Source organism: Salmo salar, chromosome 09 (assembly GCF_965601325.2).
Source record: "Salmo salar chromosome 09, fSalSal1, whole genome shotgun sequence".
NCBI classification, from domain to species: Eukaryota; Metazoa; Chordata; class Actinopteri; order Salmoniformes; family Salmonidae; genus Salmo; species Salmo salar.
In genome coordinates, this window is record NC_138299.1 from 48,510,586 (window position 1) to 48,537,055 (window position 26,470).

Here is a 26,470-nt window from a genome sequence, read left to right on the forward strand (position 1 = left end):
TACTGGACAGAACAGGTAGAGTTGGTACTGGACAGAACAGGTAGGGTTGGTACTGGACAGAACAGGTAGGGTTGGTACTGGACAGAACAGGTAGGGTTGGTACTGGACAGTACAGGTAGAGTTGGTACTGGACAGAACAGGTAGAGTTGGTACTGGACAGAACAGGTAGAGTTGGTACTGAACAGAACAGGTAGAGTTGGTACTGGACAGAACAGGTAGAGTTGGTACTGGACAGTACAGGTAGATTTGGTACGGGACAGAACAGACAGAACAGGTAGAGTTGGTACGGGACAGAACAGACAGAACAGGTAGAGTTGGTACTGGACAGAACAGACAGAACAGGTAGAGTTGGTGCTGGACAGAACAGACAGAACAGGTAGAGTTGGTACTGGACAGAACAGGTAGAGTTGGTACTGGACAGAACAGGTAGAGTTGGTACTGGACAGAACAGGTAGAGTTGGTACTGGACAGAACAGGTAGAGTTGGTACTGGACAGAACAGGTAGAGTTGGTACTGGACAGAACAGGTAGAGTTGGTACTGGACAGAACAGGTAGAGTTGGTACTGGACAGAACAGGTAGAGTTGGTACTGGACAGAACAGGTAGAGTTGGTACTGGACAGAACAGGTAGATTTGGTACGGGACAGAACAGACAGAACAGGTAGAGTTGGTACTGGACAGAACAGACAGAACAGGTAGAGTTGGTACTGGACAGAACAGACAGAACAGGTAGAGTCGGTACTGGACAGAACAGGTAGAGTCGGTACTGGACAGAACAGAGCAGGTAGAGTTGGTACTGGACAGAACAGAGCAGGTAGAGTTGGTACTGGACAGAACAGAGCAGGTAGAGTTGGCACTGGACAGAACAGAGCAGGTAGAGTTGGTACTGGACAGAACAGAGCAGGTAGAGTTGGTACTGGACAGAACAGAACAGGTAGAGTTGGTACTGGACAGAACAGAACAGGTAGAGTTGGTACTGGACAGAACAGGTAGAGTTGGTACTGGACAGAACAGGTAGAGTTGGTACTGGACAGAACAGGTAGGGTTGGTACTGGACAGAACAGGTAGGGTTGGTACTGGACAGTACAGGTAGAGTTGGTACTGGACAGAACAGGTAGAGTTGGTACTGGACAGAACAGGTAGAGTTGGTACTGGACAGAACAGGTAGAGTTGGTACTGAACAGAACAGGTAGAGTTGGTACTGGACAGAACAGGTAGAGTTGGTACTGGACAGAACAGGTAGAGTTGGTACTGGACAGAACAGGTAGAGTTGGTACTGGACAGAACAGGTAGAGTCGGTACTGGACAGAACATACAGAGTAGGTAGAGTCGGTACTGGACAGAACATACAGAGCAGGTAGAGTCGGTACTGGACAGAACATACAGAGCAGGTAGAGTCGGTACTGGACAGAACATACAGAGCAGGTAGAGTCGGTACTGGACAGAACATACAGAGCAGGTAGAGTCGGTACTGGACAGAACATACAGAGCAGGTAGAGTCGGTACTGGACAGAACAGAGCAGGTAGAGTCGGTACTGGACAGAACAGAGCAGGTAGAGTCGGTACTGGACAGAACAGAGCAGCTAGAGTCGGTACTGGACAGAACAGAGCAGGTAGAGTCGGTACTGGACAGAACAGAGCAGGTAGAGTCGGTACTGGACAGAACAGAGCAGGTAGAGTCGGTACTGGACAGAACAGAGCAGGTAGAGTCGGTACTGGACAGAACAGAGCAGGTAGAGTCGGTACTGGACAGAACAGAGCAGGTAGAGTCGGTACTGGACAGAACAGGTAGAGTCGGTACTGGACAGAACAGGTAGAGTCGGTACTGGACAGAACAGAGCAGGTAGAGTTGGTACTGGACAGAACAGAGCAGGTAGATTTGGCACTGGACAGAACAGAGCAGGTAGAGTTGGTACTGGACAGAACAGAGCAGGTAGAGTTGGTACTGGACAGAACAGAACAGGTAGAGTTGGTACTGGACAGAACAGGTAGATTTGGTACTGGACAGAACAGAGCAGGTAGAGTTGGTACTGGACAGAACAGAGCAGGTAGAGTTGGTACTGGACAGAACAGAACAGGTAGAGTTGGTACTGGACAGAACAGAACAGGTAGAGTTGGTACTGGACAGAACAGAACAGGTAGAGTTGGTACTGGACAGAACAGGTAGAGTTGGTACTGGACAGAACAGGTAGATTAGGTAATAGGCAAAGAACAAACAGAGCAGGTAGAGTTGGTACTGGACAGAACAGACAGAACAGGTAGAGTTGGTGCCGGACAGAACAGACAGAACAGGTAGAGTTGGTACTGGACAGAACAGACAGAACAGGTAGAGTTGGTACTGGACAGAACAGGTTGAGTTGGTACTGGACAGAACAGGTAGAGTTGGTCCTGGACAGAACAGGTAGAGTCGGTACTGGACAGAACAGGTAGAGTCGGTACTGGACAGAACAGGTAGAGTCGGTACTGGACAGAACAGGTAGAGTCGGTACTGGACAGAACATACAGAGCAGGTAGAGTCGGTACTGGACAGAACAGAACAGGTAGAGTCGGTACTGGACAGAACAGAACAGGTAGAGTCGGTACTGGACAGAACAGGTAGAGTCGGTACTGGACACAACAGGTAGAGTCGGTACTGGACAGAACAGGTAGAGTCGGTACTGGACAGAACATACAGAGCAGGTAGAGTCGGTACTGGACAGAACAGAACAGGTAGAGTTGGTACTGGACAGAACGGGTAGAGTTGGTACTGGACAGAACAGGTAGAGTTGGTACTGGACAGAACAGGTAGGGTTGGTACTGGACAGAACAGGTAGGGTTGGTACTGGACAGAACAGGTAGAGTTGGTACTGGACAGAACAGGTAGAGTTGGTACTGGACAGAACAGGTAGAGTTGGTACTGGACAGAACAGGTAGAGTTGGTACTGGACAGAACAGGTAGAGTTGGTACTGGACAGAACAGGTAGAGTTGGTACTGGACAGTACAGGTAGATTTGGTACGGGACAGAACAGACAGAACAGGTAGAGTTGGTACTGGACAGAACAGACAGAACAGGTAGAGTTGGTACTGGACAGAACAGACAGAACAGGTAGAGTTGGTACTGGACAGAACAGACAGAACAGGTAGAGTTGGTGCTGGACAGAACAGACAGAACAGGTAGAGTTGGTACTGGACAGAACAGGTAGAGTTGGTACTGGACAGAACAGGTAGAGTTGGTACTGGACAGAACAGGTAGAGTTGGTACTGGACAGAACAGGTAGAGTTGGTACTAGACAGAACAGGTAGAGTTGGTACTGGACAGAACAGGTAGAGTTGGTAGTGGACAGAACAGGTAGAGTTGGTACTGGACAGAACAGGTAGATTTGGTACGGGACAGAACAGACAGAACAGGTAGAGTTGGTACTGGACAGAACAGACAGAACAGGTAGAGTTGGTACTGGACAGAACAGACAGAACAGGTAGAGTTGGTACTGGACAGAACAGGTAGAGTTGGTACTGGACAGAACAGGTAGAGTTGGTACTGGACAGAACAGGTAGAGTTGGTACTAGACAGAACAGGTAGAGTTGGTACTGGACAGAACAGGTAGAGTTGGTACTGGACAGAACAGGTAGAGTTGGTAGTGGACAGAACAGGTAGAGTTGGTACTGGACAGAACAGGTAGATTTGGTACGGGACAGAACAGACAGAACAGGTAGAGTTGGTACTGGACAGAACAGACAGAACAGGTAGAGTTGGTACTGGACAGAACAGACAGAACAGGTAGAGTTGGTACTGGACAGAACAGGTAGAGTTGGTACTGGACAGAACAGGTAGAGTCGGTACTGGACAGAACAGGTAGAGTCGGTACTGGACAGAACAGGTAGAGTCGGTACTGGACAGAACAGGTAGAGTCGGTACTGGACAGAACAGGTAGAGTCGGTACTGGACAGAACAGGTAGAGTCGGTACTGGACAGAACAGGTAGAGTCGGTACTGGACAGAACAGGTAGAGTCGGTACTGAACAGAACAGGTAGAGTCGGTACTGGACAGAACATACAGAGCAGGTAGAGTCGGTACTGGACAGAACATACAGAGCAGGTAGAGTCGGTACTGGACAGAACATACAGAGCAGGTAGAGTCGGTACTGGACAGAACAGAGCAGGTAGAGTCGGTACTGGACAGAACAGAGCAGGTAGAGTCGGTACTGGACAGAACAGAGCAGGTAGAGTCGGTACTGGACAGAACAGAGCAGGTAGAGTCGGTACTGGACAGAACAGAGCAGGTAGAGTCGGTACTGGACAGAACAGAGCAGGTAGAGTCGGTACTGGACAGAACAGGTAGAGTCGGTACTGGACAGAACAGGTAGAGTCGGTACTGGACAGAACAGGTAGAGTCGGTACTGGACAGAACAGGTAGAGTCGGTACTGGACAGAACAGGTAGAGTCGGTACTGGACAGAACAGAGCAGGTAGAGTCGGTACTGGACAGAACAGAGCAGGTAGAGTCGGTACTGGACAGAACAGAGCAGGTAGAGTCGGTACTGGACAGAACAGAGCAGCTAGAGTCGGTACTGGACAGAACAGAACAGGTAGAGTCGGTACTGGACAGAACAGGTAGGGTTGGTACTGGACAGAACAGGTAGAGTTGGTACTGGACAGAACAGGTAGAGTTGGTACTGGACAGAACAGGTAGGGTTGGTACTGGACAGAACAGGTAGAGTTGGTACTGAACAGAACAGGTAGAGTTGGTACTGGACAGAACAGGTAGAGTTGGTACTGGACAGAACAGGTAGAGTTGGTACTGGACAGAACAGGTAGAGTTGGTACTGGACAGAACAGAGAGAGTTGGTACTGGACAGAACAGGTAGAGTCGGTACTGGACAGAACATACAGAGCAGGTAGAGTCGGTACTGGACAGAACATACAGAGCAGGTAGAGTCGGTACTGGACAGAACATACAGAGCAGGTAGAGTCGGTACTGGACAGAACATACAGAGCAGGTAGAGTCGGTACTGGACAGAACATACAGAGCAGGTAGAGTCGGTACTGGACAGAACATACAGAGCAGGTAGAGTCGGTACTGGACAGAACAGAGCAGGTAGAGTCGGTACTGGACAGAACAGAGCAGGTAGAGTCGGTACTGGACAGAACAGAGAAGGTAGAGTCGGTACTGGACAGAACAGAGCAGGTAGAGTCGGTACTGGACAGAACAGAGCAGGTAGAGTCGGTACTGGACAGAACAGAGCAGGTAGAGTCGGTACTGGACAGAACAGGTAGAGTCGGTACTGGACAGAACAGGTAGAGTCGGTACTGGACAGAACAGAGCAGGTAGAGTTGGCACTGGACAGAACAGAGCAGGTAGATTTGGCACTGGACAGAACAGAGCAGGTAGAGTTGGTACTGGACAGAACAGAGCAGGTAGAGTTGGTACTGGACAGAACAGAACAGGTAGAGTTGGTACTGGACAGAACAGGTAGATTTGGTACTGGACAGAACAGAGCAGGTAGAGTTGGTACTGGACAGAACAGAGCAGGTAGAGTTGGTACTGGACAGAACAGAACAGGTAGAGTTGGTACTGGACAGAACAGAACAGGTAGAGTCGGTACTGGACAGAACATACAGAGCAGGTAGAGTCGGTACTGGACAGAACATACAGAGCAGGTAGAGTCGGTACTGGACAGAACATACAGAGCAGGTAGAGTCGGTACTGGACAGAACATACAGAGCAGGTAGAGTCGGTACTGGACAGAACAGAGCAGGTAGAGTCGGTACTGGACAGAACAGAGCAGCTAGAGTCGGTACTGGACAGAACAGAGCAAGTAGAGTCGGTACTGGACAGAACAGAGCAGGTAGAGTCGGTACTGGACAGAACAGAGAAGGTAGAGTCGGTACTGGACAGAACAGAGCAGGTAGAGTCGGTACTGGACAGAACAGAGCAGGTAGAGTCGGTACTGGACAGAACAGAGCAGGTAGAGTCGGTACTGGACAGAACAGAGCAGGTAGAGTCGGTACTGGACAGAACAGAGCAGGTAGAGTCGGTACTGGACAGAACAGGTAGAGTCGGTACTGGACAGAACAGGTAGAGTTGGTACTGGACAGAACAGAGCAGGTAGAGTTGGCACTGGACAGAACAGAGCAGGTAGATTTGGCACTGGACAGAACAGACAGAACAGGTAGAGTTGGTGCTGAACAGACAGAACAGGTAGAGTTGGTGCTGAACAGACAGAACAGGTAGAGTTGGTACTGGACAGAACAGGTAGAGTTGGTACTGGACAGAACAGGTAGAGTTGGTACTGGACAGAACAGGTCGAGTTGGTACTGGACAGAACAGGTCGAGTTGGTACTGGACAGAACAGGTCGAGTTGGTACTGGACAGAACAGGTAGAGTTGGTACTGGACAGAACAGGTAGAGTTGGTACTGGACAGAACAGGTAGAGTTGGTACTGGACAGAACAGGTAGATTTGGTACGGGACAGAACAGACAGAGCAGGTAGAGTCGGTACTGGACAGAACAGGTAGAGTCGGTACTGGACAGAACAGGTAGAGTTGGTACTGGACAGAACAGAGCAGGTAGAGTTGGCACTGGACAGAACAGAGCAGGTAGATTTGGCACTGGACAGAACAGACAGAACAGGTAGAGTTGGTGCTGAACAGACAGAACAGGTAGAGTTGGTGCTGAACAGACAGAACAGGTAGAGTTGGTACTGGACAGAACAGGTAGAGTTGGTACTGGACAGAACAGGTCGAGTTGGTACTGGACAGAACAGGTCGAGTTGGTACTGGACAGAACAGGTCGAGTTGGTACTGGACAGAACAGGTAGAGTTGGTACTGGACAGAACAGGTAGAGTTGGTACTGGACAGAACAGGTAGAGTTGGTACTGGACAGAACAGGTAGATTTGGTACGGGACAGAACAGACAGAACAGGTAGAGTTGGTACTGGACAGAACAGACAGAACAGGTAGAGTTGGTACTGGACAGAACAGACAGAACAGGTAGAGTTGGTGCTGGACAGAACAGACAGAACAGGTAGAGTTGGTACTGGACAGAACAGACAGAACAGGTAGAGTTGGTACTGGACAGAACAGGTAGAGTTGGTACTGGACAGAACAGGTAGAGTCGGTACTGGACAGAACAGGTAGAGTCGGTACTGGACAGAACAGAGCAGGTAGAGTCGGTACTGGACAGAACATACAGAGCAGGTAGAGTCGGTACTGGACAGAACATACAGAGCAGGTAGAGTCGGTACTGGACAGAACATACAGAGCAGGTAGAGTCGGTACTGGACAGAACATACAGAGCAGGTAGAGTCGGTACTGGACAGAACAGAGCAGGTAGAGTCGGTACTGGACAGAACAGAGCAGCTAGAGTCGGTACTGGACAGAACAGAGCAGCTAGAGTCGGTACTGGACAGAACAGAGCAGGTAGAGTCGGTACTGGACAGAACAGAGCAGGTAGAGTCGGTACTGGACAGAACAGAGCAGGTAGAGTCGGTACTGGACAGAACAGGTAGAGTCGGTACTGGACAGAACAGGTAGAGTTGGTACTGGACAGAACAGGTAGAGTTGGTACTGGACAGAACAGAGCAGGTAGAGTTGGCACTGGACAGAACAGAGCAGGTAGAGTTGGCACTGGACAGAACAGAGCAGGTAGAGTTGGTACTGGACAGAACAGAGCAGGTAGAGTTGGTACTGGACAGAACAGAACAGGTAGAGTTGGTACTGGACAGAACAGAACAGGTAGAGTTGGTACTGGACAGAACAGGTAGAGTTGGTACTGGACAGAACAGGTAGAGTTGGTACTGGACAGAACAGGTAGGTTGGTACTGGACAGAACAGGTAGGGTTGGTACTGGACAGAACAGGTAGAGTTGGTACTGGACAGAACAGGTAGAGTTGGTACTGGACAGAACAGGTAGAGTTGGTACTAGGCAGAACAGGTAGAGTTGGTACTGGACTGAACAGGTAGATTAGGTAATAGGCAAAGAACAAACAGAGCAGGTAGAGTTGGTACTGGACAAAACAGACAGAACAGGTAGAGTTGGTACTGGACAGAACAGACAGAACAGGTAGAGTTGGTACTGGACAGAACAGACAGAACAGGTAGAGTTGGTGCCGGACAGAACAGACAGAACAGGTAGAGTTGGTACTGGACAGAACAGACAGAACAGGTAGAGTTGGTACTGGACAGAACAGGTAGAGTTGGTACTGGACAGAACAGGTAGAGTTGGTACTGGACAGAACAGGTAGAGTCGGTACTGGACAGAACAGGTAGAGTCGGTACTGGACAGAACAGGTAGAGTCGGTACTGGACAGAACAGGTAGAGTCGGTACTGGACAGAACATACAGAGCAGGTAGAGTCGGTACTGGACAGAACAGAACAGGTAGAGTCGGTACTGGACAGAACAGAGCAGCTAGAGTCGGTACTGGACAGAACAGAGCAGCTAGAGTCGGTACTGGACAGAACAGAGCAGGTAGAGTTGGTACTGGACAGAACAGAGCAGGTAGAGTTGGTACTGGACAGAACAGAGCAGGTAGAGTTGGTACTGGACAGAACAGAGCAGGTAGAGTTGGTACTGGACAGAGCAGGTAGAGTTGGTACTGGACAGAACAGGTAGAGTTGGTACTGGACAGAACAGGTAGAGTTGGTACTGGACAGAACAGGTAGAGTTGGTACTGGACAGAACAGAGCAGGTAGAGTTGGTACTGGACAGAACAGAGCAGGTAGAGTTGGCACTGGACAGAACAGAGCAGGTAGAGTTGGTACTGGACAGAACAGAGCAGGTAGAGTTGGTACTGGACAGAACATAACAGGTAGAGTTGGTACTGGACAGAACAGAACAGGTAGAGTTGGTACTGGACAGAACAGAACAGGTAGAGTTGGTACTGGACAGAACAGGTAGAGTTGGTACTGGACAGAACAGGTAGAGTTGGTACTGGACAGAACAGGTAGGGTTGGTACTGGACAGAACAGGTAGGGTTGGTACTGGACAGAACAGGTAGAGTTGGTACTGGACAGAACAGGTAGAGTTGGTACTGGACAGAACAGGTAGAGTTGGTACTGGACAGAACAGGTAGAGTTGGTACTGGACAGAACAGGTAGAGTTGGTACTGGACAGTACAGGTAGATTTGGTACGGGACAGAACAGACAGAACAGGTGGAGTTGGTACTGGACAGAACAGACAGAACAGGTAGAGTTGGTACTGGACAGAACAGACAGAACAGGTAGAGTTGGTACTGGACAGAACAGACAGAACAGGTAGAGTTGGTGCTGGACAGAACAGACAGAACAGGTAGAGTTGGTACTGGACAGAACAGGTAGAGTTGGTACTGGACAGAACAGGTAGAGTTGGTACTGGACAGAACAGAGCAGGTAGAGTTGGTACTGGACAGAACAGAGCAGGTAGAGTTGGTACTGGACAGAACAGAGCAGGTAGAGTTGGTACTGGACAGAGCAGGTAGAGTTGGTACTGGACAGAACAGGTAGAGTTGGTACTGGACAGAACAGGTAGAGTTGGTACTGGACAGAACAGGTAGAGTTGGTACTGGACAGAACAGAGCAGGTAGAGTTGGTACTGGACAGAACAGAGCAGGTAGAGTTGGCACTGGACAGAACAGAGCAGGTAGAGTTGGTACTGGACAGAACAGAGCAGGTAGAGTTGGTACTGGACAGAACATAACAGGTAGAGTTGGTACTGGACAGAACAGAACAGGTAGAGTTGGTACTGGACAGAACGGGTAGAGTTGGTACTGGACAGAACAGGTAGAGTTGGTACTGGACAGAACAGGTAGGGTTGGTACTGGACAGAACAGGTAGGGTTGGTACTGGACAGAACAGGTAGAGTTGGTACTGGACAGAACAGGTAGAGTTGGTACTGGACAGAACAGGTAGAGTTGGTACTGGACAGAACAGGTAGAGTTGGTACTGGACAGAACAGGTAGAGTTGGTACTGGACAGAACAGGTAGAGTTGGTACTGGACAGTACAGGTAGATTTGGTACGGGACAGAACAGACAGAACAGGTGGAGTTGGTACTGGACAGAACAGACAGAACAGGTAGAGTTGGTACTGGACAGAACAGACAGAACAGGTAGAGTTGGTACTGGACAGAACAGACAGAACAGGTAGAGTTGGTGCTGGACAGAACAGACAGAACAGGTAGAGTTGGTACTGGACAGAACAGGTAGAGTTGGTACTGGACAGAACAGGTAGAGTTGGTACTGGACAGAACAGGTAGAGTTGGTACTGGACAGAACAGGTAGAGTTGGTACTGGACAGAACAGGTAGAGTTGGTACTGGACAGAACAGGTAGAGTTGGTACTGGACAGAACAGGTAGAGTTGGTACTGGACAGAACAGGTAGAGTTGGTAGTGGACAGAACAGGTAGAGTTGGTACTGGACAGAACAGGTAGATTTGGTACGGGACAGAACAGACAGAACAGGTAGAGTTGGTACTGGACAGAACAGACAGAACAGGTAGAGTTGGTACTGGACAGAACAGACAGAACAGGTAGAGTTGGTACTGGACAGAACAGGTAGAGTTGGTACTGGACAGAACAGGTAGAGTTGGTACTGGACAGAACAGGTAGAGTCGGTACTGGACAGAACAGGTAGAGTCGGTACTGGACAGAACAGGTAGAGTCGGTACTGGACAGAACAGGTAGAGTCGGTACTGGACAGAACAGGTAGAGTCGGTACTGGACAGAACAGGTAGAGTCGGTACTGGACAGAACATACAGAGCAGGTAGAGTCGGTACTGGACAGAACATACAGAGCAGGTAGAGTCGGTACTGGACAGAACATACAGAGCAGGTAGAGTCGGTACTGGACAGAACATACAGAGCAGGTAGAGTCGGTACTGGACAGAACATACAGAGCAGGTAGAGTCGGTACTGGACAGAACATACAGAGCAGGTAGAGTCGGTACTGGACAGAACAGAGCAGGTAGAGTCGGTACTGGACAGAACAGAGCAGGTAGAGTCGGTACTGGACAGAACAGAGCAGGTAGAGTCGGTACTGGACAGAACACAGCAGGTAGAGTCGGTACTGGACAGAACAGAGCAGGTAGAGTCGGTACTGGACAGAACAGAGCAGGTAGAGTCGGTACTGGACAGAACAGAGCAGGTAGAGTCGGTACTGGACAGAACAGAGCAGGTAGAGTTGGTACTGGACAGAACAGAGCAGGTAGAGTTGGCACTGGACAGAACAGAGCAGGTAGATTTGGCACTGGACAGAACAGACAGAACAGGTAGAGTTGGTGCTGAACAGACAGAACAGGTAGAGTTGGTACTGGACAGAACAGGTAGAGTTGGTACTGGACAGAACAGGTAGAGTTGGTACTGGACAGAACAGGTCGAGTTGGTACTGGACAGAACAGGTAGAGTTGGTACTGGACAGAACAGGTAGAGTTGGTACTGGACAGAACAGGTAGAGTTGGTACTGGACAGAACAGGTAGATTTGGTACGGGACAGAACAGACAGAACAGGTAGAGTTGGTACTGGACAGAACAGACAGAACAGGTAGAGTTGGTACTGGACAGAACAGACAGAACAGGTAGAGTTGGTGCTGGACAGAACAGACAGAACAGGTAGAGTTGGTACTGGACAGAACAGACAGAACAGGTAGAGTTGGTACTGGACAGAACAGGTAGAGTTGGTACTGGACAGAACAGGTAGAGTCGGTACTGGACAGAACAGGTAGAGTCGGTACTGGACAGAACAGAGCAGGTAGAGTCGGTACTGGACAGAACATACAGAGCAGGTAGAGTCGGTACTGGACAGAACATACAGAGCAGGTAGAGTCGGTACTGGACAGAACATACAGAGCAGGTAGAGTCGGTACTGGACAGAACATACAGAGCAGGTAGAGTCGGTACTGGACAGAACAGAGCAGCTAGAGTCGGTACTGGACAGAACAGAGCAGCTAGAGTCGGTACTGGACAGAACAGAGCAGGTAGAGTCGGTACTGGACAGAACAGAGCAGGTAGAGTCGGTACTGGACAGAACAGAGCAGGTAGAGTCGGTACTGGACAGAACAGAGCAGGTAGAGTCGGTAATGGACAGAACAGAGCAGGTAGAGTCGGTACTGAACAGAACAGAGCAGGTAGAGTCGGTACTGGACAGAACAGAGCAGGTAGAGTCGGTACTGGACAGAACAGGTAGAGTTGGTACTGGACAGAACAGGTAGAGTTGGTACTGGACAGAACAGAGCAGGTAGAGTTGGTACTGGACAGAACAGAGCAGGTAGAGTTGGCACTGGACAGAACAGAGCAGGTAGAGTTGGTACTGGACAGAACAGAGCAGGTAGAGTTGGTACTGGACAGAACAGAACAGGTAGAGTTGGTACTGGACAGAACAGAACAGGTAGAGTTGGTACTGGACAGAACAGGTAGAGTTGGTACTGGACAGAACAGGTAGAGTTGGTACTGGACAGAACAGGTAGGTTGGTACTGGACAGAACAGGTAGGGTTGGTACTGGACAGAACAGGTAGGGTTGGTACTGGACAGAACAGGTAGAGTTGGTACTGGACAGAACAGGTAGAGTTGGTACTGGACAGAACAGAACAGGTAGAGTTGGTACTGGACAGAACAGGTAGAGTTGGTACTGGACAGAACAGGTAGAGTTGGTACTGGACAGAACAGGTAGAGTTGGTACTGGACAGAACAGGTAGAGTTGGTACTGGACAGAACAGGTCGAGTTGGTACTGGACAGAACAGGTCGAGTTGGTACTGGACAGAACAGGTAGAGTTGGTACTGGACAGAACAGGTAGAGTTGGTACTGGACAGAACAGGTAGATTTGGTACGGGACAGAACAGACAGAACAGGTAGAGTTGGTACTGGACAGAACAGACAGAACAGGTAGAGTTGGTACTGGACAGAACAGACAGAACAGGTAGAGTTGGTGCTGGACAGAACAGACAGAACAGGTAGAGTTGGTACTGGACAGAACAGACAGAACAGGTAGAGTTGGTACTGGACAGAACAGAACAGGTAGAGTTGGTACTGGACAGAACAGAGCAGGTAGAGTTGGTACTGGACAGAACAGAGCAGGTAGAGTTGGTACTGGACAGAACAGAGCAGGTAGAGTTGGTACTGGACAGAACAGACAGAACAGGTAGAGTTGGTACTGGACAGAACAGACAGAACAGGTAGAGTTGGTACTGGACAGAACAGACAGAACAGGTAGAGTTGGTACTGGACAGAACAGAACAGGTAGAGTTGGTACTGGACAGTACAGAGCAGGTAGAGTTGGTACTGGACAGTACAGAACAGGTAGAGTCGGTACTGGAAAGAACAGGTAGAGTCGGTACTGGACAGAACAGGTATTGTCGGTACTGGACAGAACAGGTATTGTCGGTACTGGACAGAACAGGTAGAGTCGGTACTGGACAGAACAGAGCAGGTGGAGTCGGTACTGGACAGAACAGAGCAGGTAGAGTTGGTACTGGACAGAACAGACAGAACAGGTAGAGTTGGTACTGGACAGAACAGACAGAACAGGTAGAGTTGGTACTGGACAGAACAGAACAGGTAGAGTTGGTACTGGACAGTACAGAGCAGGTAGAGTTGGTACTGGACAGTACAGAGCAGGTAGAGTTGGTACTGGACAGAACAGAGCAGGTAGAGTTGGTACTGGACAGAACAGAGCAGGTAGAGTTGGTACTGGACAGAACAGACAGAACAGGTAGAGTTGGTACTGGACAGAACAGTACAGGTAGAGTTGGTACTGGACAGAACAGAGCAGGTAGAGTTGGTACTGGACAGAGCAGGTAGAGTTGGTACTGGACAGAACAGGTAGAGTTGGTACTGGACAGAACAGGTAGAGTTGGTACTGGACAGAACAGGTAGAGTTGGTACTGGACAGAACAGAGCAGGTAGAGTTGGTACTGGACAGAACAGAGCAGGTAGAGTTGGCACTGGACAGAACAGAGCAGGTAGAGTTGGTACTGGACAGAACAGAGCAGGTAGAGTTGGTACTGGACAGAACATAACAGGTAGAGTTGGTACTGGACAGAACAGAACAGGTAGAGTTGGTACTGGACAGAACGGGTAGAGTTGGTACTGGACAGAACAGGTAGAGTTGGTACTGGACAGAACAGGTAGGGTTGGTACTGGACAGAACAGGTAGGGTTGGTACTGGACAGAACAGGTAGAGTTGGTACTGGACAGAACAGGTAGAGTTGGTACTGGACAGAACAGGTAGAGTTGGTACTGGACAGAACAGGTAGAGTTGGTACTGGACAGAACAGGTAGAGTTGGTACTGGACAGAACAGGTAGAGTTGGTACTGGACAGTACAGGTAGATTTGGTACGGGACAGAACAGACAGAACAGGTGGAGTTGGTACTGGACAGAACAGACAGAACAGGTAGAGTTGGTACTGGACAGAACAGACAGAACAGGTAGAGTTGGTACTGGACAGAACAGACAGAACAGGTAGAGTTGGTGCTGGACAGAACAGACAGAACAGGTAGAGTTGGTACTGGACAGAACAGGTAGAGTTGGTACTGGACAGAACAGGTAGAGTTGGTACTGGACAGAACAGGTAGAGTTGGTACTGGACAGAACAGGTAGAGTTGGTACTGGACAGAACAGGTAGAGTTGGTACTGGACAGAACAGGTAGAGTTGGTACTGGACAGGGTACTGGACAGAACAGGTAGAGTTGGTACTGGACAGAACAGGTAGAGTCGGTACTGGACAGAACAGGTAGAGTCGGTACTGGACAGCAACAGAGCAGGTAGAGTCGGTACTGGACAGAACATACAGAGCAGGTAGAGTCGGTACTGGACAGAACATAGTTGGTACTGGACAGAACAGGTAGAGTTGGTACTGGACAGAACAGGTAGAGTTGGTACTGGACAGAACAGGTAGAGTTGGTACTGGACAGAACAGGTAGATTTGGTACGGGACAGAACAGACAGAACAGGTAGAGTTGGTACTGGACAGAACAGACAGAACAGGTAGAGTTGGTACTGGACAGAACAGACAGAACAGGTAGAGTTGGTGCTGGACAGAACAGACAGAACAGGTAGAGTTGGTACTGGACAGAACAGACAGAACAGGTAGAGTTGGTACTGGACAGAACAGGTAGAGTTGGTACTGGACAGAACAGGTAGAGTCGGTACTGGACAGAACAGGTAGAGTCGGTACTGGACAGAACAGAGCAGGTAGAGTCGGTACTGGACAGAACATACAGAGCAGGTAGAGTCGGTACTGGACAGAACATACAGAGCAGGTAGAGTCGGTACTGGACAGAACATACAGAGCAGGTAGAGTCGGTACTGGACAGAACATACAGAGCAGGTAGAGTCGGTACTGGACAGAACAGAGCAGCTAGAGTCGGTACTGGACAGAACAGAGCAGCTAGAGTCGGTACTGGACAGAACAGAGCAGGTAGAGTCGGTACTGGACAGAACAGAGCAGGTAGAGTCGGTACTGGACAGAACAGAGCAGGTAGAGTCGGTACTGGACAGAACAGAGCAGGTAGAGTCGGTAATGGACAGAACAGAGCAGGTAGAGTCGGTACTGAACAGAACAGAGCAGGTAGAGTCGGTACTGGACAGAACAGAGCAGGTAGAGTCGGTACTGGACAGAACAGGTAGAGTCGGTACTGGACAGAACAGGTAGAGTTGGTACTGGACAGAACAGAGCAGGTAGAGTTGGTACTGGACAGAACAGAGCAGGTAGAGTTGGCACTGGACAGAACAGAGCAGGTAGAGTTGGTACTGGACAGAACAGAGCAGGTAGAGTTGGTACTGGACAGAACAGAACAGGTAGAGTTGGTACTGGACAGAACAGAACAGGTAGAGTTGGTACTGGACAGAACAGGTAGAGTTGGTACTGGACAGAACAGGTAGAGTTGGTACTGGACAGAACAGGTAGGTTGGTACTGGACAGAACAGGTAGGGTTGGTACTGGACAGAACAGGTAGGGTTGGTACTGGACAGAACAGGTAGAGTTGGTACTGGACAGAACAGGTAGAGTTGGTACTGGACAGAACAGAACAGGTAGAGTTGGTACTGGACAGAACAGGTAGAGTTGGTACTGGACAGAACAGGTAGAGTTGGTACTGGACAGAACAGGTAGAGTTGGTACTGGACAGAACAGGTAGAGTTGGTACTGGACAGAACAGGTCGAGTTGGTACTGGACAGAACAGGTCGAGTTGGTACTGGACAGAACAGGTAGAGTTGGTACTGGACAGAACAGGTAGAGTTGGTACTGGACAGAACAGGTAGATTTGGTACGGGACAGAACAGACAGAACAGGTAGAGTTGGTACTGGACAGAACAGACAGAACAGGTAGAGTTGGTACTGGACAGAACAGACAGAACAGGTAGAGTTGGTGCTGGACAGAACAGACAGAACAGGTAGAGTTGGTACTGGACAGAACAGACAGAACAGGTAGAGTTGGTACTGGACAGAACAGAACAGGTAGAGTTGGTACTGGACAGAACAGAGCAGGTAGAGTTGGTACTGGACAGAACAGAGCAGGTAGAGTTGGTACTGGACAGAACAGACAGAACAGGTAGAGTTGGTACTGGACAGAACAGACAGAACAGGTAGAGTTGGTACTGGACAGAACAGACAGAACAGGTAGAGTTGGTACTGGACAGAACAGAACAGGTAGAGTTGGTACTGGACAGTACAGAGCAGGTAGAGTTGGTACTGGACAGTACAGAACAGGTAGAGTCGGTACTGGAAAGAACAGGTAGAGTCGGTACTGGACAGAACAGGTATTGTCGGTACTGGACAGAACAGGTATTGTCGGTACTGGACAGAACAGGTAGAGTCGGTACTGGACAGAACAGAGCAGGTGGAGTCGGTACTGGACAGAACAGAGCAGGTAGAGTTGGTACTGGACAGAACAGACAGAACAGGTAGAGTTGGTACTGGACAGAACAGACAGAACAGGTAGAGTTGGTACTGGACAGAACAGAACAGGTAGAGTTGGTACTGGACAGTACAGAGCAGGTAGAGTTGGTACTGGACAGTACAGAGCAGGTAGAGTTGGTACTGGACAGAACAGAGCAGGTAGAGTTGGTACTGGACAGAACAGAGCAGGTAGAGTTGGTACTGGACAGAACAGACAGAACAGGTAGAGTTGGTACTGGACAGAACAGTACAGGTAGAGTTGGTACTGGACAGAACAGAGCAGGTAGAGTTGGTACTGGACAGAACAGAGCAGGTAGAGTTGGTACTGGACAGAACAGAGCAGGTAGAGTTGGTACTGGACAGAGCAGGTAGAGTTGGTACTGGACAGAGCAGGTAGAGTTGGTACTGGACAGAGCAGGTAGAGTTGGTACTGGACAGAGCAGGTAGAGTTGGTACTGGACAGAGCAGGTAGAGTTGGTACTGGACAGAGCAGGTAGAGTTGGTACTGGACAGAACAGGTAGAGTTGGTACTGGACAGAACAGGTAGATTTGGTACTGGACAGAACAGGTAGAGTTGGTACTGGACAGAACAGGTAGAGTTGGTACTGGACAGAACACAACAGGTGGAGTTGGTACTGTACAGAACAGAACAGATAGAGTTGGTACTGTACAGAACAGAACAGGTAGAGTTGGCACTGGACAGAACAGAGCAGGTAGAGTTGCCACTGGACAGAACAGAGCAGGTAGAGTTGGTACTGGACAGAACAGAACAGGTAGAGTTGGTACTGGACAGAACAGAACAGGTAGAGTTGGTACTGGACAGAACAGGTAGAGTTGGTACTGGACAGAACAGAACAGGTAGAGTCGGTACTGGACAGAACAGACAGAGCAGGTAGAGTCGGTACTGGACAGAACAGACAGAACAGGTAGAGTCGGTACTGGACAGAACAGACAGAACAGGTAGAGTCGGTACTGGACAGAACAGACAGAACAGGTAGAGTCGGTACTGGACAGAACAGACAGAACAGGTAGAGTCGGTACTGGACAGAACAGACAGAACAGGTAGAGTCGGTACTGGACAGAACAGACAGAACAGGTAGAGTCGGTATTGGACAGAACAGACAGAACAGGTAGAGTCGGTACTGGACAGAACAGACAGAACAGGTAGAGTCGGTACTGGACAGAACAGGTAGAGTCGGTACTGGAAAGAACAGGTAGAGTCGGTACTGGACAGAACAGGTAGAGTCGGTACTGGACAGAAGAGACCGAGCAGGTAGAGTCGGTACTGGACAGAACAGACAGAGCAGGTAGAGTCGGTACTGGACAGAACAGGTAGAGTCGGTACTGGACAGAACAGGTAGAGTAGGTACTGGACAGAACAGGTAGAGTCGGTACTGGACAGAACAGGTAGAGTCGGTACTGGACAGAACAGGTAGAGTCGGTACTGGACAGAACAGGTAGAGTCGGTACTGGACAGAACAGGTAGAGTCGGTACTGGACAGAACAGGTAGAGTCGGTACTGGACAGAACAGGTAGAGTCGGTACTGGACAGAAGAGACAGAGCAGGTAGAGTCGGTACTGGACAGAACAGACAGAGCAGGTAGAGTCGGTACTGGACAGAACAGACAGAGCAGGTAGAGTCGGTACTGGACAGAACAGGCAGAGCAGGTAGAGTCGGTACTGGACAGAACAGACAGAACAGGTAGAGTCGGTACTGGACAGAACAGACAGAACAGGTAGAGTCGGTACTGGACAGAACAGTCAGAACAGGTAGAGTCGGTACTGGACAAAACAGACAGAACAGGTATAGTCGGTACTTTACAGAACAGAGCAGGTAGAGTCGGTACTGGACAGAACAGAGCAGGTAAAGTCGGTACTGGACAGAACAGAGCAGGTAGAGTCTGTACTGGACAGAACAGAACAGGTAGAGTCGGTACTGGACAGAACAGTCAGAACAGGTAGAGTCGGTACTGGACAGGACAGACAGAACAGGTGGAGTCGGTACTGGACAGGACAGAGCAGGTAGAGTCGGTACTGGACAGAACAGAGCAGGTAGAGTCGGTACTGGACAGAACAGAGCAGGTAGAGTCGGTACTGGACAGAACAGAACAGGTAGACTTGGTAGTGGACAGACAGAGCAGGTAGAGTTGGTACTGGACAGAACAGACAGAACAGGTAGAGTTGGTACTGGACAGAACAGACAGAACAGGTAGAGTTGGTACTGGACAGAACAGACAGAACAGGTAGAGTTGGTACTGGACAGAACAGACAGAACAGGTAGAGTTGGTACTGGACAGAACAGACAGAACAGGTAGAGTTGGTACTGGACAGAACAGACAGAACAGGTAGAGTTGGTACTGGACAGAACAGAACAGGTAGAGTTGGTACTGGACAGAACAGAGCAGGTAGAGTTGGTACTGGACAGAACAGAGCAGGTAGAGTTGGTACTGGACAGAACAGAGCAGGTAGAGTTGGTACTGGACAGAACAGGTAGAGTTGGTACTGGACAGAACAGGTAGAGTTGGTACTGGACAGAACAGGTAGAGTTGGTACTGGACAGAACAGGTAGAGTTGGTACTGGACAGAACAGGTAGAGTTGGTACTGGACAGAACAGGTAGAGTTGGTACTGGACAGAACAGGTCGAGTTGGTACTGGACAGAACAGGTAGAGTTGGTACTGGACAGAACAGGTAGATTTGGTACGGGACAGAACAGACAGAACAGGTAGAGTTGGTACTGGACAGAACAGACAGAACAGGTAGAGTTGGTACTGGACAGAACAGACAGAACAGGTAGAGTTGGTGCTGGACAGAACAGACAGAACAGGTAGAGTTGGTGCTGGACAGAACAGACAGAACAGGTAGAGTTGGTACTGGACAGAACAGAACAGGTAGAGTTGGTACTGGACAGAACAGAGCAGGTAGAGTTGGTATTGGACAGAACAGAGCAGGTAGAGTTGGTACTGGACAGAACAGACAGAACAGGTAGAGTTGGTACTGGACAGAACAGACAGAACAGGTAGAGTTGGTACTGGACAGAACAGACAGAACAGGTAGAGTTGGTACTGGACAGAACAGACAGAACAGGTAGAGTTGGTACTGGACAGAACAGAACAGGTAGATTTGGTACTGGACAGTACAGAGCAGGTAGAGTTGGTACTGGACAGAACAGAGCAGGTAGAGTTGGTACTGGACAGAACAGAGCAGGTAGAGTTGGTACTGGACAGAACAGACAGAACAGGTAGAGTTGGTACTGGACAGAACAGACAGAACAGGTAGAGTTGGTACTGGACAGAACAGACAGAACAGGTAGAGTTGGTACTGGACAGAACAGAGCAGGTAGAGTTGGTACTGGACAGAACAGAGCAGGTAGAGTTGGTACTGGACAGAACAGACCAGGTAGAGTTGGTACTGGACAGAGCAGGTAGAGTTGGTACTGGACAGAGCAGGTAGAGTTGGTACTGGACAGAGCAGGTAGAGTTGGTACTGGACAGAGCAGGTAGAGTTGGTACTGGACAGAACAGGTAGAGTTGGTACTGGACAGAACAGGTAGAGTTGGTACTGGACAGAACAGGTAGATTTGGTACTGGACAGAACAGGTAGAGTTGGTACTGGACAGAACAGGTAGAGTTGGTACTGGACAGAACAGAACAGGTGGAGTTGGTACTGTACAGAACAGAACAGGTAGAGTTGGTACTGTACAGAACAGAACAGGTAGAGTTGGCACTGGACAGAACAGAGCAGGTAGAGTTGGTACTGGACAGAACAGAGCAGGTAGAGTCGGTACTGGACAGAACAGAGCAGGTAGAGTCGGTACTGGACAGAACAGAACAGGTAGACTTGGTAGTGGACAGACAGAGCAGGTAGAGTTGGTACTGGACAGAACAGACAGAACAGGTAGAGTTGGTACTGGACAGAACAGACAGAACAGGTAGAGTTGGTACTGGACAGAACAGACAGAACAGGTAGAGTTGGTACTGGACAGAACAGACAGAACAGGTAGAGTTGGTACTGGACAGAACAGACAGAACAGGTAGAGTTGGTACTGGACAGAACAGACAGAACAGGTAGAGTTGGTACTGGACAGAACAGAACAGGTAGAGTTGGTACTGGACAGAACAGAGCAGGTAGAGTTGGTACTGGACAGAACAGAGCAGGTAGAGTTGGTACTGGACAGAACAGAGCAGGTAGAGTTGGTACTGGACAGAACAGGTAGAGTTGGTACTGGACAGAACAGGTAGAGTTGGTACTGGACAGAACAGGTAGAGTTGGTACTGGACAGAACAGGTAGAGTTGGTACTGGACAGAACAGGTAGAGTTGGTACTGGACAGAACAGGTAGAGTTGGTACTGGACAGAACAGGTCGAGTTGGTACTGGACAGAACAGGTAGAGTTGGTACTGGACAGAACAGGTAGATTTGGTACGGGACAGAACAGACAGAACAGGTAGAGTTGGTACTGGACAGAACAGACAGAACAGGTAGAGTTGGTACTGGACAGAACAGACAGAACAGGTAGAGTTGGTGCTGGACAGAACAGACAGAACAGGTAGAGTTGGTGCTGGACAGAACAGACAGAACAGGTAGAGTTGGTACTGGACAGAACAGAACAGGTAGAGTTGGTACTGGACAGAACAGAGCAGGTAGAGTTGGTATTGGACAGAACAGAGCAGGTAGAGTTGGTACTGGACAGAACAGACAGAACAGGTAGAGTTGGTACTGGACAGAACAGACAGAACAGGTAGAGTTGGTACTGGACAGAACAGACAGAACAGGTAGAGTTGGTACTGGACAGAACAGACAGAACAGGTAGAGTTGGTACTGGACAGAACAGAACAGGTAGATTTGGTACTGGACAGTACAGAGCAGGTAGAGTTGGTACTGGACAGAACAGAGCAGGTAGAGTTGGTACTGGACAGAACAGAGCAGGTAGAGTTGGTACTGGACAGAACAGACAGAACAGGTAGAGTTGGTACTGGACAGAACAGACAGAACAGGTAGAGTTGGTACTGGACAGAACAGACAGAACAGGTAGAGTTGGTACTGGACAGAACAGAGCAGGTAGAGTTGGTACTGGACAGAACAGAGCAGGTAGAGTTGGTACTGGACAGAACAGACCAGGTAGAGTTGGTACTGGACAGAACAGACCAGGTAGAGTTGGTACTGGACAGAGCAGGTAGAGTTGGTACTGGACAGAGCAGGTAGAGTTGGTACTGGACAGAGCAGGTAGAGTTGGTACTGGACAGAACAGGTAGAGTTGGTACTGGACAGAACAGGTAGAGTTGGTACTGGACAGAACAGGTAGATTTGGTACTGGACAGAACAGGTAGAGTTGGTACTGGACAGAACAGGTAGAGTTGGTACTGGACAGAACAGAACAGGTGGAGTTGGTACTGTACAGAACAGAACAGGTAGAGTTGGTACTGTACAGAACAGAACAGGTAGAGTTGGCACTGGACAGAACAGAGCAGGTAGAGTTGGTACTGGACAGAACAGAACAGGTAGAGTTGGTACTGGACAGAACAGCTAGAGTTGGTACTGGACAGAACAGAACAGGTAGAGTCGGTACTGGACAGAACAGACAGAGCAGGTAGAGTCGGTACTGGACAGAACAGACAGAACAGGTAGAGTCGGTACTGGACAGAACAGACAGAACAGGTAGAGTCGGTACTGGACAGAACAGACAGAACAGGTAGAGTCGGTACTGGACAGAACAGACAGAACAGGTAGAGTCGGTACTGGACAGAACAGACAGAACAGGTAGAGTCGGTACTGGACAGAACAGGTAGAGTTGGTACTGGACAGAACAGGTAGAGTCTGGTACTGGACAGAACAGGTAGAGTCTGGTACTGGAAAGAACAGGTAGAGTCGGTACTGGACAGAACAGGTAGAGTCGGTACTGGACAGAAGAGACCGAGCAGGTAGAGTCGGTACTGGACAGAAGAGACCGAGCAGGTAGAGTCGGTACTGGACAGAACAGACAGAGCAGGTAGAGTCGGTACTGGACAGAACAGGTAGAGTCGGTACTGGACAGAACAGGTAGAGTCGGTACTGGACAGAACAGATAGAGTCGGTACTGGACAGAACAGATAGAGTCGGTACTGGACAGAACAGGTAGAGTCGGTACTGGACAGAAGAGACAGAGCAGGTAGAGTCGGTACTGGACAGAACAGACAGAGCAGGTAGAGTCGGTACTGGACAGAACAGACAGAGCAGGTAGAGTCGGTACTGGACAGAACAGACAGAGCAGGTAGAGTCGGTACTGGACAGAACAGGCAGAGCAGGTAGAGTCGGTACTGGACAGAACAGACAGAACAGGTAGAGTCGGTACTGGACAGAACAGACAGAACAGGTAGAGTCGGTACTGGACAGAACAGTCAGAACAGGTAGAGTCGGTACTGGACAAAACAGACAGAACAGGTAGAGTCGGTACTTTACAGAACAGAGCAGGTAGAGTCGGTACTGGACAGAACAGTCAGAACAGGTAGAGTCGGTACTGGACAGGACAGACAGAACAGGTGGAGTCGGTACTGGACAGAACAGAGCAGGTAGAGTCGGTACTGGACAGAACAGAGCAGGTAGAGTCGGTACTGGACAGAACAGAACAGGTAGACTTGGTAGTGGACAGACAGAGCAGGTAGAGTTGGTACTGGACAGAACAGACAGAACAGGTAGAGTTGGTACTGGACAGAACAGACAGAACAGGTAGAGTTGGTACTGGACAGAACAGACAGAACAGGTAGAGTTGGTACTGGACAGAACAGACAGAACAGGTAGAGTTGGTACTGGACAGAACAGACAGAACAGGTAGAGTTGGTACTGGACAGAACAGACAGAACAGGTAGAGTTGGTACTGGACAGAACAGAGCAGGTAGAGTTGGTACTGGACAGAACAGAGCAGGTAGAGTTGGTACTGGACAGAACAGAGCAGGTAGAGTTGGTACTGGACAGAACATGTAGAGTTGGTACTGGACAGAACATGTAGAGTTGGTACTGGACAGAACTGAACAGGTAGAGTTGGTACTGGACAGAACAGACAGAACAGGTAGAGTTGGTACTGGACAGAACAGACAGAACAGGTAGAGGTGGTACTGGACAGAACAGACAGAACAGGTAGAGTTGGTACTGGACAGAACATGTAGAGTTGGTACTGGACAGAACATGTAGAGTTGGTACTGGACAGAACATGTAGAGTTGGTACTGGACAGAACAGAACAGGTAGAGTTGGTACTGGACAGAACAGACAGAGCAGGTAGAGTCGGTACTGGCGCGACAGAACGGGAGCGGCTGGCGACAGCAGAACAGGTAGAGTCGGTACTGGACAGAACAGACAGAACAGGTAGAGTCGGTACTGGACAGAACAGTCAGAACAGGTAGAGTCGGTACTGGACAAAACAGACAGAACAGGTAGAGTCGGTACTTTACAGAACAGAGCAGGTAGAGTCGGTACTGGACAGAACAGAGCAGGTAAAGTCGGTACTGGACAGAACAGAGCAGGTAGAGTCGGTACTGGACAGAACAGAACAGGTAGAGTCGGTACTGGACAGAACAGTCAGAACAGGTAGAGTCGGTACTGGACAGGACAGACAGAACAGGTGGAGTCGGTACTGGACAGGACAGAGCAGGTAGAGTCGGTACTGGACAGAACAGAGCAGGTAGAGTCGGTACTGGACAGAACAGAGCAGGTAGAGTCGGTACTGGACAGAACAGAACAGGTAGACTTGGTAGTGGACAGACAGAGCAGGTAGAGTTGGTACTGGACAGAACAGACAGAACAGGTAGAGTTGGTACTGGACAGAACAGACAGAACAGGTAGAGTTGGTACTGGACAGAACAGACAGAACAGGTAGAGTTGGTACTGGACAGAACAGACAGAACAGGTAGAGTTGGTACTGGACAGAACAGACAGAACAGGTAGAGTTGGTACTGGACAGAACAGAACAGGTAGAGTTGGTACTGGACAGAACAGAGCAGGTAGAGTTGGTACTGGACAGAACAGAGCAGGTAGAGTTGGTACTGGACAGAACAGAGCAGGTAGAGTTGGTACTGGACAGAACAGGTAGAGTTGGTACTGGACAGAACAGGTAGAGTTGGTACTGGACAGAACAGGTAGAGTTGGTACTGGACAGAACAGGTAGAGTTGGTACTGGACAGAACAGGTAGAGTTGGTACTGGACAGAACAGGTAGAGTTGGTACTGGACAGAACAGGTAGAGTTGGTACTGGACAGAACAGGTCGAGTTGGTACTGGACAGAACAGGTAGAGTTGGTACTGGACAGAACAGGTAGATTTGGTACGGGACAGAACAGACAGAACAGGTAGAGTTGGTACTGGACAGAACAGACAGAACAGGTAGAGTTGGTACTGGACAGAACAGACAGAACAGGTAGAGTTGGTGCTGGACAGAACAGACAGAACAGGTAGAGTTGGTGCTGGACAGAACAGACAGAACAGGTAGAGTTGGTACTGGACAGAACAGAACAGGTAGAGTTGGTACTGGACAGAACAGAGCAGGTAGAGTTGGTATTGGACAGAACAGAGCAGGTAGAGTTGGTACTGGACAGAACAGACAGAACAGGTAGAGTTGGTACTGGACAGAACAGACAGAACAGGTAGAGTTGGTACTGGACAGAACAGACAGAACAGGTAGAGTTGGTACTGGACAGAACAGACAGAACAGGTAGAGTTGGTACTGGACAGAACAGAACAGGTAGATTTGGTACTGGACAGTACAGAGCAGGTAGAGTTGGTACTGGACAGAACAGAGCAGGTAGAGTTGGTACTGGACAGAACAGAGCAGGTAGAGTTGGTACTGGACAGAACAGACAGAACAGGTAGAGTTGGTACTGGACAGAACAGACAGAACAGGTAGAGTTGGTACTGGACAGAACAGACAGAACAGGTAGAGTTGGTACTGGACAGAACAGAGCAGGTAGAGTTGGTACTGGACAGAACAGAGCAGGTAGAGTTGGTACTGGACAGAACAGACCAGGTAGAGTTGGTACTGGACAGAGCAGGTAGAGTTGGTACTGGACAGAGCAGGTAGAGTTGGTACTGGACAGAGCAGGTAGAGTTGGTACTGGACAGAGCAGGTAGAGTTGGTACTGGACAGAACAGGTAGAGTTGGTACTGGACAGAACAGGTAGAGTTGGTACTGGACAGAACAGGTAGATTTGGTACTGGACAGAACAGGTAGAGTTGGTACTGGACAGAACAGGTAGAGTTGGTACTGGACAGAACAGAACAGGTGGAGTTGGTACTGTACAGAACAGAACAGGTAGAGTTGGTACTGTACAGAACAGAACAGGTAGAGTTGGCACTGGACAGAACAGAGCAGGTAGAGTTGGTACTGGACAGAACAGAACAGGTAGAGTTGGTACTGGACAGAACAGCTAGAGTTGGTACTGGACAGAACAGAACAGGTAGAGTCGGTACTGGACAGAACAGACAGAGCAGGTAGAGTCGGTACTGGACAGAACAGACAGAACAGGTAGAGTCGGTACTGGACAGAACAGACAGAACAGGTAGAGTCGGTACTGGACAGAACAGACAGAACAGGTAGAGTCGGTACTGGACAGAACAGACAGAACAGGTAGAGTCGGTACTGGACAGAACAGACAGAA

The 26,470-nt window shown here is 49.4% G+C and overlaps 1 protein-coding gene and 1 long non-coding RNA gene across 6 annotated transcripts in view; both read left to right on the forward strand.

The window, feature by feature from the left end:
• Positions 1-26,470, forward strand: part of LOC100380299 (actinin alpha 1) — a 274,936-nt gene that overhangs the window by 143,806 nt on the left and 104,660 nt on the right.
• On the forward strand, positions 541-10,235 carry LOC145858017 (uncharacterized). The gene is made up of 3 exons (XR_014378764.1): positions 541-1,088; positions 1,843-7,087; positions 7,245-10,235. It is a non-coding gene; the product is annotated as an uncharacterized LOC145858017 (long non-coding RNA).